The sequence below is a fragment of the Saccostrea cucullata genome, unplaced genomic scaffold, assembly GCF_032062105.1.
Source record: "Saccostrea cucullata isolate Sc308-1 unplaced genomic scaffold, CSIRO_AGI_Scuc_v1 ctg9938, whole genome shotgun sequence".
Taxonomy (NCBI): domain Eukaryota; kingdom Metazoa; phylum Mollusca; class Bivalvia; order Ostreida; family Ostreidae; genus Saccostrea; species Saccostrea cuccullata.
Genome location: NW_026924066.1, coordinates 7,650 through 22,194, shown reverse-complemented (window position 1 = coordinate 22,194; position 14,545 = coordinate 7,650). Strand labels below are relative to the sequence as shown.

General features: G+C 31.4%; 1 long non-coding RNA gene across 1 annotated transcript; it reads left to right on the top strand.

The window, feature by feature from the left end:
• Positions 1-2,342: 2,342 nt before the first annotated feature.
• Positions 2,343-3,540, top strand: LOC134265641 (uncharacterized). Its single transcript, XR_009991790.1, has 4 exons — positions 2,343-2,373; positions 2,528-2,698; positions 3,265-3,363; positions 3,450-3,540. It is a non-coding gene; the product is annotated as an uncharacterized LOC134265641 (long non-coding RNA).
• Positions 3,541-14,545: the final 11,005 nt, after the last annotated feature.

Here is a 14,545-nt window from a genome sequence, read left to right as displayed (position 1 = left end):
GTATATGTATTTATTATTTCCTTATATTATTTTTCTTATGAAATAGAGCAAATAGGTAAATGCATTTTGATTTATCACATTGTTTTAAATTTATGTTTGTAGAATATGTCTATGTACATCAAGTACATTGTTCTAAGTGTTGAACAATCTTAATTATTAAATGACATATTAATGATATTCCATCGATGACGGCTTTTAGGAAACTTATGAAAACTGAAATGAAAACATCATACAGAATTTTAATGAAATCCCCAAGCTCACAAGTAATTTGAAACTTCAAAGTAATGATTAATTAGGACATGCAAGCTCCGAAAATTACTTATATTTCGTTGATAAAAAATTGGAACTTCAAAGCGATGATTAATTAGGACAAGCAAGCCCCGAAAATTACGTATATTTAGTTGGTCAAAAATGGGCTTGTCCAAGCTCTGAAGCAGCTTTAAAGTAAAGAAAAATTAGATAATGCAAGCCTCGAAAATTACGTATATACAGTTGATAAAAAAAATGGGCGTATCCAAGCTCCGAAGCAACTAAAAAGTGATGAAGAATTCAAGAATGCTTGCGTTGGAAACAAATTATATAATTTGACATGATCCCTATATAAGGAAGAAATGACTTGAATTTGTCATCAATTTCAATCATGGGTGACTTGTGCATTGTATGCGATCTTCATCTCCGACAACGCCAAGAGATCCTATGGTGCAATTCCTGCCACGGAAAATAACATAAGACATGTAACTCGGGTTATAAAAAATATAATGTTACATAAAAATAATTTAATCGTAAAACATTATATTAATAGTATATTCTAATCTCTTTAAGCGCAATTTTATAAGCAGAGGGCGAGTTGTCCTGAAAAGGTGGCGAGTTGTCTTGGGGGCGAGTTGTCCAGCATTCGTAGAAAATACATACTTCCTTTAAGTTTCTTGTGTATATTGTCATTTGATGAAGGCTTTGAATATGCCCAAAAAGTTACGAAAAACTGGTATTATCTTTGAGAAAATATTTTTTGAGACTTCAGATAAATATGTAAAATTGTGCTATTTTTTTGGCTATGGTAACTACACTGTAACAAAATAAGAACGCATTACAAAACAGTTAAAATAAGACCCAAAAGGATATATTTCGTATATGCTAACTTGATATGTTTCAAAAATTTAAAGAAAAGGTAAAAAAAAAAATGCCCTATAAACTATGCTCAATGTTTCATTTGTTTTTGGGATAGACTCGGTGGTTATTCTTCTGAGCGTGCAGTGTTCACATTGGATCGATCCAGACGAAAATGAAAATGTGTTCACATACCTCTACGAAACAGTTACAAAAAGAAAATATACACATGGAGAAAGAATCATTGTCAATTTTCTGTATGAAGGAAGTATGTACATATTTATGCATTATTTCAATATGTATGGATTATCTTTGATATAATTGAATTTGTTGGAAGACGTATATTCACAAACTGATAATAGTTATCTGATCAAAGCACAGTCAATGTTATTTTCTTTCTGGATTATTTAAATTTTTATTCATTCAAAATATTTAAGGTATTCTAACAAAATGATATAACCAATCTACATTTAATATAAAGCAGTACCTTTTGAAAAGATTTTAAAAACTTATATATATAATAAACTGTGCAGTTTTATCAAATAAACGCAGGATGAGGCTCTCCCAATCAGGTAACTTAAAGCAATATGAGCTGCATGTTTGACATCGGAAAATTTTGTTGCAAATTTGTAACTAACTATGTATTTCAATTACAGAAAAATAGAACATTTATAAACTTCTGTTGTTCAAATTTTCAATTGAAGAACTGTTTATAAGCTTTGATTGAAGCAAAATTGTATTATTGTCGTCCTGTACAATAATGATTTCTTATATAATACTGTATATTCGATTGTACAGAAATATTTCTTCTGAAATATTTTAAAACTTTATTTTTGTCTTATTGATCAAAGGGGTTTTAATTACATACAATATGATCATAATAACACATTTTACCAGCAAAATAAAAATCAAAAATGCAGCTCATATTGCTTTAAATGAAACTGAATAATAGAGGTCTCCCCTTCGTAAGATTCCATGACCAGTGCCCTGCCTTTACACCCCCCTCCAAAAAAAATCACTTGATTAAAAAAAAGGTATATTTTTCTTAAGTATTTGCATGTTCACAACTTAAAAGAGAAATGATTGAAGACACATCAGTTAGAATAGGCTCAATTCTAGTAAAATCTATCCTTTGTTTCAGGTGAGAGTCGCATCTTCGATGTCCCTGTACAGCCGGGGGATCCAGGTTTTAATCACACAGTTACTGTCCGAGTTCGGATTTTTGACATCTATGGGGATTATGGAACGTATTCCTCAAATATTACAGTATTGATCTGATTACATCATTTTTCCTCTTTATCCAAATATTTGTTCACATCATTTAAACTCAGATCTCTATTTTGACTGATTTTACCACTAACCAAGGCATTCTTGATTTTTTGCAAGAATTGATATGAAGTGCAATGCTTTTCTTCTGCAGGTCATTCCACCTTCTAACTTTGAACCTGAAGATTTAGAAGATATTTCAACAATTGAGTCCTCGTTTAATAACTTTGATTCAAAGTTCAACAACTACAATCTGTCAGGAAATGACCTTCAAACCTTGAGTTTTTTAGGAGCCGTTGCAGCTGGGTTCAAGCAATTTCCATTTGTATGTACTGAAGTTCTTGACCTTTTGATTAGGCCCTTTAAAAATTATTTGGTTGTCCTCTCCTGACTGGCTGGTTAAAAATGGCGCGATTCAAAACTTTTTTTTACCTTCAAGAAGAATTATTTTTTAGAAAATAATTAGAAAATTAAATTTCAAAAATATCATTGAAATTAAAATTTTCTGAGAAAAAAAAATCACTCACATACATGTAGCTACCGAACCAATATTTATAGACCAAGTCGGGAGAGGGCAACTAAATTTAAACACTTTTTTTTAAAGATGGCCTTACCAATTATACATTTACAATATGGTTAAGATTTTGTAAAAGGATGTTTTTAAAAGAAAGAGTCACACATTTAAGGATACTTATAATAAGTGGATTCCTGATGATGGCGGACTTATATAACTAATTATAATTAGTTATTTAGAATATTTATTTATTATTTGGCCTGTTATCACACCGCCGAAACACTAAATTAGTGTCGGATCTAAGTGAAAACGGGGTTCGTGGCTTGATGGGAGTCACTTTTTTATAACATCATATTTTAAAATATGTTTTTGAAAAGATTGATAGCACAACAACTGAAGAAGATGTAAAAGGTGATATAGAGTCCATTAACATTGATACATCCGGAGGAGGGCCTGTGTTTCTTGTTTATCAACAGGTAGACTGTAATAACAAAATATTCATGGACTTCATGTTGTTAACATTAACAAATCTTACAAGTTTTTTTCTAAACTTCCAAAACAGAAAACCGAGAAGCTTCTTCAATTGGCCAAAAGCATTATAAAGCCTGGTTGTGCGAATTTCACCGACAGATTTAAATTGGCAGACATGCAGCAAATTTTCAGTACCATGGATGCTCTGACTCGTTATGAACCGTATTTAACTTTGGAGGCAGTGGTTTGTGTTTTCCTAAGTCGGAAATATGTGAAGTTTTAAAAATATCAGTTAATTCAGTAGGCTCGATTGATGACATTAATCTTTCCGGTAAAAAAAATGAGGGATAAATTAGAAAATTAACGATGTTATTATGAAAAATTTTTAAATTTTGATTACATTTTGATAAATTATTGTGAATGAATGAACATGTTAGCTTATGTCTTATTCAAACAGATCATGACGGTTGAAATCGTGGACACTGTCATTGACTGTTTGGAATATGGCAGCAGGAGAACTCCTTTATCCACAAGCGCAGTTGAAATATCAACAGACATTGCTAATGGTAAGACTGTGTACTGGGTTCATAGTAGTGAAAAATCCAATGTAAAAAACGAGTATTTCTTAATGATTTAACATTTATAGTGTTGTTTAAGTCAAGTTTACTTCTGGTATAACATTTTTTAACTTTTCTAATGTTGGGAGCTACTTGGTACCTATTTATTACATCTCTGCAGCTGATAAGACCATTTTCAATTTATTTTTTAGTTTTAAATCTGTCAAGTGCCAATAACGGCATGCAAAACATAATGATGTAATTTTTTTTTACATAATACATGTACTTATACATAACATAAATATTTTCTTAATATCTTTTTCTAAGCATTTTCAAATAGATATTCAGCATTCTCTACAATATAAATTAACCACAAATGTTAATATATGATAGTTTATCATCATGTATTGGACAATGTCTTGAACAAGATGCTACCTCGGAAACTGCAAAACTTGGATATTGAACTTTCCAAGGATGATATAAGAGCGGAAATCATGTCGCACCTCAAGTTCTTCCTTCAAGTTACCAGCCTGTTAAAGCAAAATCAAGGGAACGTAACTTTAGACTATCAACGCATAAATAGACAAGTCGATTTTATTTATCAAATACGAGCACATGAACGAGAGTTTCAACTTCAGCAAAGAGAGACGGTATATAATTAATTATAATTGCAATAAAAAAAACTGTCCAACATAAAAGCAAAGTTGTCTTTCTTACAAGGGTAGAGAAAAATGAAAGTTAAGCTTTCTTGTCTCTTTCATATAGAAATATCACATATGTAAATCTTTAATGATTTCTTCTATTGTTTATCCTTTTTGACCGCTACAATATATGAAATTAAAGAACAACTGTGTTTTTTTTCTTGGTTTTGATTTACATTACATTATATTGTTGGAAGATTTTTTTTATTTATTCCCGTAATTATTTCAGGCAAGAAAATGTATCCCAATTATAAAACGAATCCAATCAGTCTTTGTAAATGTCATGCACAAAACTATTGTTTTGGGCGAGCGACTTCACTTCAAGGCATATAAAGTACTGGAAATAATGATAAGAAAGGTGTCCCTCAACGATCTTGAAAATGTCCAAGATGAGTTTCTGGAAGGTGTACACGAAGTGAATGGCTCAGACAAACATGCATCATGCCTGGAATTATCAGTATTTTCTGACTTTTGATTTAATATATATAATTTTTTGTTGTTGATATTTTTAAGCTTATGAGTAAAATAATATCAATTATTTTTGATAATATACAATACATTAGCGGTAATGATTTTTAGTGAATTAGAGAATAGATTTAAAAGAAAGTAAAAGTAATGAAAGGAATAATTACTTTAAAAAAAACATTTTAATATTTTTTTTCATTTAGGTCACTAACTACTTGATAAACCCTTATATATTTGGAGAAAATGCAACCAAGGCAACTTCTTCCGTGCCAGTGATGTATATTCCCCAAAATATATCCGTGGACACAAATATTCGGAATAAAGGGGATTTGGAATTCAAAAAATATACCCCTCTCATTAATCCACAACATCCAGAACCGATAATTTATTTTACTTTTGAGGTTATAAGTGAAACAGATGCAGTCATAATCTACATAAAACCTGATGGATTTGACTTCCTAGCCCACCAGAGGGTGCCTTTATATTCGTTTTACATTAGTTCAGATACATTTCCAACATCAAATGTGTTTGATTACAAAAAGGAACTTGGTGTCCAAGATTGGACAGGATATGGATTTAAAGTCTTCCTTCCAGAAAATATGTGTGGGAAAGGACTTTGTTATTTAGGCATAAAACCACTCACAGGTAAATAATGCAAATTCTGCACGTAGGTCCAATTGTACAGGAGGAAAAAGTTATTTTTAGGACTATTTCACACTTTTTATTCCAAAACTAGAACGATTTATAGCTGAAGATCTGTAGCTCGCTGGTCTGAAAAAAGGGGATAGACGACCAGAAAGCAACAGCGCTACCCATCGAAAAAAGTATATATTATCGTTATAGCGTATATTTAAGCTGCCATCAAAATATTACCATGTTTTCTAGTACAATATATATATATATATATATATATATATATATATATATATATATATATATATATATATATATATATATATATATATACTGAAAGGAAAAAGAAACGCATAATAAACTTTTGAATAAAATTAAAACTTTTATTTCCAATATGTTTTCCAGTATTGTTATCAAACATTTTAATTCAACTTTAAACAACAAGTAACCGAAATCTTGTGTGACTTTGACTGATAATTCCTGAGTTATTGAAATTGATATGTCGATACCCCCCAAAATTAAAATAAAAATTCTCATCATCTCCCTTGCGCATGAGTAACAGCCTTGATTTTCTTGTGCATTGAGTTCACCAGAGCATTTATCTTTCTCAAAGATTATCATTCAAGCCTACCTACGGTAGTTTTAATGTTTGAGAGAAGCTGTATTATTCCAAAGCTAACAAATACCCCCGCCCAATGAATCCCACGAATTTTCGATTTAGGATAGAATTTACAGAATCTAGCTGATTTGGTTCACGTGAATGTTTGTAAGTAAGTATAGACAAACACTGGCTACATTTTCACAGCGTGAACATGCTAAAAGCAATACACATACGGCGCGTACGTGCGCGTATGAGAGTAAAATCGACGTAAAGTTGCCATGCTTTCATACCAAATTAGAGCAGAGAGTTCCTGTCAGTATTAGGGTGAAAATATGAGTAGGATTGCCTGCCGTAAAAATATCGGTTTCAGTGATAATGACTTGACAATAACCGAGGTAGCTTTCATTTTCAATCTTCAGAAGCTTACAATAGTATCATAGTAACAGTGATTATGACGTCATGTTAAGCGGAACGTTAAATGTCTATTATGACGTCATAGATACAATATGACAAAAGGAATATTATATTGGTGAAACCGGCAACACTCTCCGTGCCCGTGTACGTGTACATAAGCAACACATTAGTACACCCGAATACAGACAAATTCAATTAAGTTCGCACCTGGAGGCGTGTGGTAAAAAACAATTCAAAATTTTCCCTTTCTATAAACTCAGTTGTGCAACTGATATCCAAAGACGGGAAAAAGAAAAACATTTTATTAGTATTTTTCAGCCAAAACTTAATAGTGTTTCATAAATTACTTGTGATTTTCCCGTACTTTTGTCATATTGTATCTATGACGTCATAATAGACATTTAACGTTCCGCTTAACATGACGTCATAATCACTGTTACTATGATACTATTGTAAGCTTCTGAAGATTGAAAATGAAAGCGCTAAAGCTTAACTGAGGATTTTTGTGTTTTCTTTTTACTTTTTTTTAATATATATATATATATATATATATATATATATATATATATATATATATATATATATATATATATATATTGAAACAGAAAAAAATCCACAGTGCTCGGTAGTTTACAGGTAAATGTTTTAAAAAAAGAAACACGAAAACCTTTAGTCTAGCTTAAGCGCTTTCATTTCAAATCTTCAGAAGCTTTATAATACGTAACGTATGCTATGTTACGTATTATAAAGCTTCTGAAGATTTGAAATGAAAGCGCTTAAGCTAAACTAAAGGTTTTCGTGCTTCTTTTTTAAAAACATTTACCTATATATATATATATATATATATATATATATATATATATATATATATATATATATATATATATATATATATATATATATATATATATATATATATATATATATATATCTGTATGTATGTATATTTAAGAAATAAACAACGTTATTCAGTAAACATGGCGTTATGAATAGCAATTGCTCTGCTGGCATATTCCATGATGCGCGCTAGCGCATCATGGAAAATATGCCAGCAGAGCTATTGCTATTCATAATGCCATGTTTACTGAATAATCGTTGTTTATTACTTATATTTGCATTCTTTGATTTATTCAAGAATATCAGAGGAAATCCTGACTTACATAAGGACGTGGCCTCTTGTCTTCAGTAATGAAAAACATACGGCTTTAAAATCGGTACACCTGATCAATGATCCTTTTATCTAATAAATCACAAACAATTAATAAAGTATTTCCCTCTCAAACACAGTTATCTGGATACAAGCAGCGCCGTCAACACATTCTCTTAATTTTTGTTTTGATGCAGTTGTGACGTCATCGATCAACGTTATTGAAACCCTCTGACAAAAATCAATGATTTAACACTATGATGAAAAATGATAATGCTTTTATAATGATTATTACTCCAGGATGCTTTTCTATTTTTTTTAGTTCTATTTTTTTTAATAGCTGAAATTATTCTTGAAGTAGATATACTAGTTATACTAGTTTTCTGAATGTTATTACGCAAGTGTGGAGAGTTATCGTTCTTTGTACAAATATGCATGATACAAAAAATAAAAATATGGCAGTTTTGTACAATTTTAAAAAAGTTTTATTATACAATTAAATACATTGACCAAAATTGAATTTTTAAAGATATAAATCAGCAAATTTAATTATTCTGAATTTCTTTTTTTTTTCGAAGAATATTATTAAAAACTTATTTTTATTCCTTTTACGAAAAGTTTCATATATATACTTCTCAACACGCCTTATTATTGTAGAAGAGTTTGTTCTACAGGAATTCGATAGAGCAATTGCATTCATAGCAGAAGCAATTGCGTCTATAGTGCTATGAATGCAGTTGAGGATTACATGTTCATAGTGGGAGAGAGCAGTGGATATGCAAATATATATATATATATATTTCTATGATATTTTAAACAACATGAACCCCAACTTAGAATTTACAATGGAGAGTGACGAAAACAAGGTACCATTTTTAGATGTTATGGTCATGAAAAAAGAAGGGAAAATCGTAACTGACGTATATTACAAGGCCACGGACACAAAACAATACCTTCTCTACGATTCCTGTCATCCAAAACACATCAAGAACAACATTCCATATAATTTAGCTAGGCGACTCTGTACCATAATATCGGACAAGGATATTTTAAATGTCAGACTTAATGAGTTACGGGAATTATTAAAACAAAGGCATTATCCAACCTTACTGATTGAAAAAGGAATAGACAACACCAAACTACATGACAGAAACAGCATACTTCAGATACAAGAAAAACCCGTAAAAAATCTCATTTCCTACGTATCTACACACAATCCAAAAAATCAAGAATTTTTCCAAGTCATCAAAACCAACATGCCAATTTTAGAGAATGATCCAAGGATGAAAGACGTACTCAGCGAATTTCAATTGATCAAAAGTAAAAGACAGAGCCCATCCTTAAAGAAGATTTTAACACGAGCCAAATTTAACAATACAGAAGAAACAGCCGGTGTTAAAAAATGTCATCATCCAAGATGTGGAACCTGTCCCTTTTTACAGGAAACCGAACAATTTATTTTTAAAAACGGAAGAAAATTCGTTATTCATTCTTCTTTTACCTGCGAAAGTTCAAATTTGATATATGTCATGACATGTTCAGGATGCGGCGAGCATTATATTGGCCAAACCGGGGACACCCTTAGACACCGAATGACCGTCCATCGTCAACAGATTCGTCAAACTGAATACCAGTGCACTGCCGTGAGCAGACATATCAGGATATGTGCTGAAAACATTTTCCCTAATTTTACAGTTTTTCCTATATACAAGTTCTATAACAAGACTTCCGAAAAAGAACGTGAAACCAAGGAAAAACATTTTATTTCATTGTCTAAACCAAAGCTTAATGCCCTGTCATAACTGACAATTTTCATTTTACCCGCATTATTTGTCTAATTGTTAACGTAATAACGTAACATAATGACGTCACAATGAACTGTACTAAAGCGCAACACTTTTGACGTTACATGACGTCACAATATACTTTGAAATGTTTGTATCTATAGCAATATGTCAAAACTCCTGATGATACAATTGAAACCGGTAGAGTTTTAATCGGCGTTCTGTTATTTTTTACTATATATACATATATATATATATATATATATATATATATATATATATATATATATATATATATATATATATATATATATATATATACATATTCACTTCTTCCTCTATAAAATATTTCCAAAACCCATTCTTAAGAACCCTCCTGGACCTGAAATTAAGACTATGGAAAATTTTGCCTAATTATAATGCCATGTTGGGTACGTAATAAGACTATTTGGTCCAATGCGCTTTGTGCATTATATGTTCATAAAATTTGGTTGTGCATAGAAGTAGTAAATGAATATGACAGAAACACATAGTAATAATATTTATATATTCTTATAAACACATCGAAAAACGGTGAAATTTTGTGCGCAAAAATATAGTCACTTTTTTTTTCAATAGGTGCACAGTAACTCTCTAATCGCCCATCCCAATTTTTTTTCAATAGGTGCACAGTAACTCTCTAATCGCCCATCCCAATTTTTTTTTCAATAGGTGCACAGTAACTCTCTAATCGCCCATCCCAATTTTTTTTTCAGACCAGTGATCTACAGATCTGTAGCTACACATATTAATGATGAATACATATCCTAAACGAAATCATAAACATAATAGAAAATTTTAAATCTAAATTGTATTTGAAAAACGTTAAATGACACCATATTTGTATTGGTATTTGATATTTATAATTGAGGACAATTTTTTTCTTCTGGTTATATGTCTTATTTGTCTATATAATCTTAACTAAAGAAGATATACACGAGAATAATTGTTTTGTGTAAAATATAATGACGTAAAATGAAGGAGGCAAATTGTTTAAAACTTTCGATAATAATAGAAGAACAAGTATTGAAAATTTTGTTAAATCAAATTAAAAAAATATTTTTTCAGCCCCTGCCTCTGGTGATTTCTCAGGATCTAGAAAAAGAAGAGCTGCAGAACCGCTTATAATTATCGGGCCACCAGAGAATACGACCTTATATGTTAACGTTTCGGATTTTGTGCCAGTCAAGGCAAACTTTAGCATGATTTTTACTACTACAGCGTGTAGAACTTGGAATAACGAAAACGACTCATGGACAATGGAAGGATGCCAGGTACATATTGCGGTTGTTATTTCACATTTAGAATCGTGTTTATAAGCTTCCTTTCGATCCAACCTAATTAAGGTCTTCCGTTTCCAACGGAAGACCTTCTACTGATTCTGAAGATTAAGATTATTAAGGTCTTCCGCTCAGACGGAAGACCTACTACCGATTCTGATGGTTAAGATTATTCCCTATTATTAAGGTCTTCCGTTTCCAACGGAAGACCTTCTACTGATTCTGATGATTAAGATTATTCTTATTATTCTTTTTTTTTTTTTCTTCCTAGACGCCAACTTTGAGGCCTCGTATCTCGCTCATTTTTCAATGGATTTTGTTCAAATTTTCAGACATTATAGACGGTAATAAACTCTATCAGAATGCTGTCGATAATTTCAAAAAGTCACTTCCGGTTTTGAGTTATTTCCCTTTAAACGAAAAATTATAGCCTTTCATTTCCAGACAAAGGCTCAGAGACCACTAGAGCTGGAGCAGAAATTTTACTGGTTTTAGATAACAAAAGGATTGAAGTTGTGCACATCGGTTTTTGTTTTTTGATTTCTCTATTCAAAATGGCGCTATACAGGGGTCAAAAAATAGAACGCCTAAAAGAGCGAAAATTTACACATGTTTTCCTTTTTATCTTGAAAACTAAAAATATTTTGTTAAGACATGTTGAACAAAAGTTGTGCATAATTGCAAGGGCTTTCATTTAATACTATAGAAAAGGGGCTGGCCCCTAAAATAAGGGATCTCTGGAGCTTGGAAGTTTTTGCTTTATAACTCAAAAACGGTAAATATTTCGTTCTAGATCTATCGAGCGGAATTGTTCTTTAACACCTTTTTGATCTGATGAGAATGTTTATTTGTTCGAATATACCGGGGGTATTGCATAATATGCAGTCGAAAGCAGGCCAGGTAAACATGTAGCGTTTTTATTGGACAAGTAAATCTGACCTCATCATGTGTATAACTTGCTATAAATAATATACCCTACGGTATCTAATGTTGATTTTCTTCAAAATAAGGTTTTAAACGTGTTTTATGATTAACTATTAAATCATGTATTACAACTACTTTTTCTATTTTTCTTTATAAAATTTAATTAGTTTTATAGTGAACACGTCTTTAAAAGCGGAAGATATAAAATCTACCTTTCTACGTTTATCATTGTAACAAACTATATAATTAATCTTAAACTTTATACATTGAATAATTCACGATCATTAGTTGTATGCATTTTACGATCCCATTGTTCAGCGAGATGTTTTACAGTTATGTAATCAAAGCCGCGAATCCCACGCTGTCGATCTAGGTCACGAGTGTACCAGGCACCTGTGGACATAAACAAAGCAAGTGTTTGTGATTGTATTAGACCATTGTGTAGAAAGACCTAACAATTAATAGAAAACTGTGTTTTTAATTACATCGCGATTCAATAAGATTATTTTACCCATCTTTCATATTTAATCGTAATTCCAAACACTGGTGCATAAAATCATTTTGAACTGTGTTCGCTTTCTTTGGCCTGTTCTCGCAAAATAAAAAAAAACAAACTCCATTCTGTGTTAATGTATTTTATTTCAATTGTAATTGAGAAGGGGCTTCGGCAATGAATTATAATTAGTGATGGATAGTGATAGGTAATATTGTACATGTACGTTTTATTTTTACCATGATCACTCTTTTGTTTCTCCATTTACCGGGGTATCATTTTTTTAAAGATTAAATAAACATTGAACATAAAAAGTTATTTATAATATACTATTATTCACGTATTTGTAATACCGGTATAGCAAACAGGTTATATCCAGCTTTGTCGCTTTGTGTCTAAAGTTGTGTTGCCCGGTCCTCGTTTACAAGCACGTGGTTGCAGAGAACAGTGGGCATATATGAAAATCCATTGTGTACTCCGATAGTTACAAATTGAAAATTTGGTTTGAAATCTGTCGTTTCTTTCATATCATTTCATTTCACTCTATTTCAGCTTGTTTAAATCAATCGTAATCGTTTGTACATTTATTCATTGTAAGTTTTATGTATTTTGATAGCCGAATAAACACTAGCTTGGTTTGCAATACCCCCCCCCCCCCTGTTTTTATCGAGATGGAGATTGTTTTATGAATATTAAACTTACCCGGTACATGTACGCATGCATGGTAGTTGTAAGTGGAGGTGACGTTTCTAATTCACGGGAAAACATCCAACGTTAGATTAAGCACTTTTGGGTATGCAGTTATTTGCTACTAAACTTTAAAATGTTATTGTACAAAAATAATATACTTTTTCGGTGAATAAACAGAATATCTCAACATTGCACGATTTGACATGCTTGTACATGTTCAGTCAATGTAAGTTTAAATATACATGAATGCACTTTTGCCTAGAATAACGGCCAAAATATATACATCCAGAGTTTTAGAATATGATTTTTTAAAAAAAAATGAAAATTCTTTAATGCTTTTTATCATTAACCAGTATCTCGACGATAAAATATCAATTTTAATTCTTTACCAAACGTCCTCCCGGTCAGTTATTGTTAATGTTGGTGACATGAAATGTAGATACTAGGGTTTCAGTAAATAATTTCACCTTAATTATCCTTATCGTCATTCGGTGTTTTCATCATTAGAAATAAATTGTTTGAGGACGTCTTGTTTTCTCTTCTCACATTGGTAACGCGTAAGAAAAAGTTTTTAAACAAAGCAAACGGCATTTTACAAAAAAGGAAAACGAGAAGAAAAAAACGTGTCTATTTAGATTAAGAGCACAACGCATCATTGTATTTGATTAATCCACATACGGTTTTTTCCTTCTCCCATGCATTTCGACTATACGGAAAAAAAGGATCAGCAAATCCTTTGGTAATATTAAAAGAAAGGTGTTGTACCTTCAAAAGACACTATATCCCACAGGCCTTCAGATCGCTTAGAAAAAAAAAAATTGTGTGTATTTTTTTTTCCAACACCTCAATTTTTTTTTCTAAGCGATCTAAAGGCCTGTGCTATATCCGCACAGTTATATTACACAGACTACCAAATATATCACGGCGTCCCTGAAAGAATTATTTTTAAATATTTCAATAAATTCTAATTTACTTCAAAGAAAGCCACGCTGTTGTATACAAACATTCCAAAAATAATCTTTCATGTTTCATGGACCGACACGTGGTTAAATTTCCTCTCATCACTATAAGTACCCCCCTTTAACATGTTTAAAATGAATATACAATGTCTTCCTTCTAAGCCGAGAATGTTAATTGGTTGATTTGTTTTTGTACATGCGTATATACATGTAGATTAAGGCTGGTGTTGAATTCCGAAAGAAAGTCACAACCTATTTTTTTATGTAAACCAATAATCATTCTATGCCCCGCCATGAATATGGCTTGGGATATAATGTTTGTCATGTCGGACGTCTTCCATCCTGCCTTATCTCCTTCCGTCACTCTTTGCCTTTAGCTAAGTTCAAAGCTCAGTTTCAAACAAACTAACCAAGATATTTTTAAAAATAATCAAACTTCATACACAGTATAGTGCAGAAAAAAAAATAACAGACAGGAGAGTTGTACTGAGCCACCCACT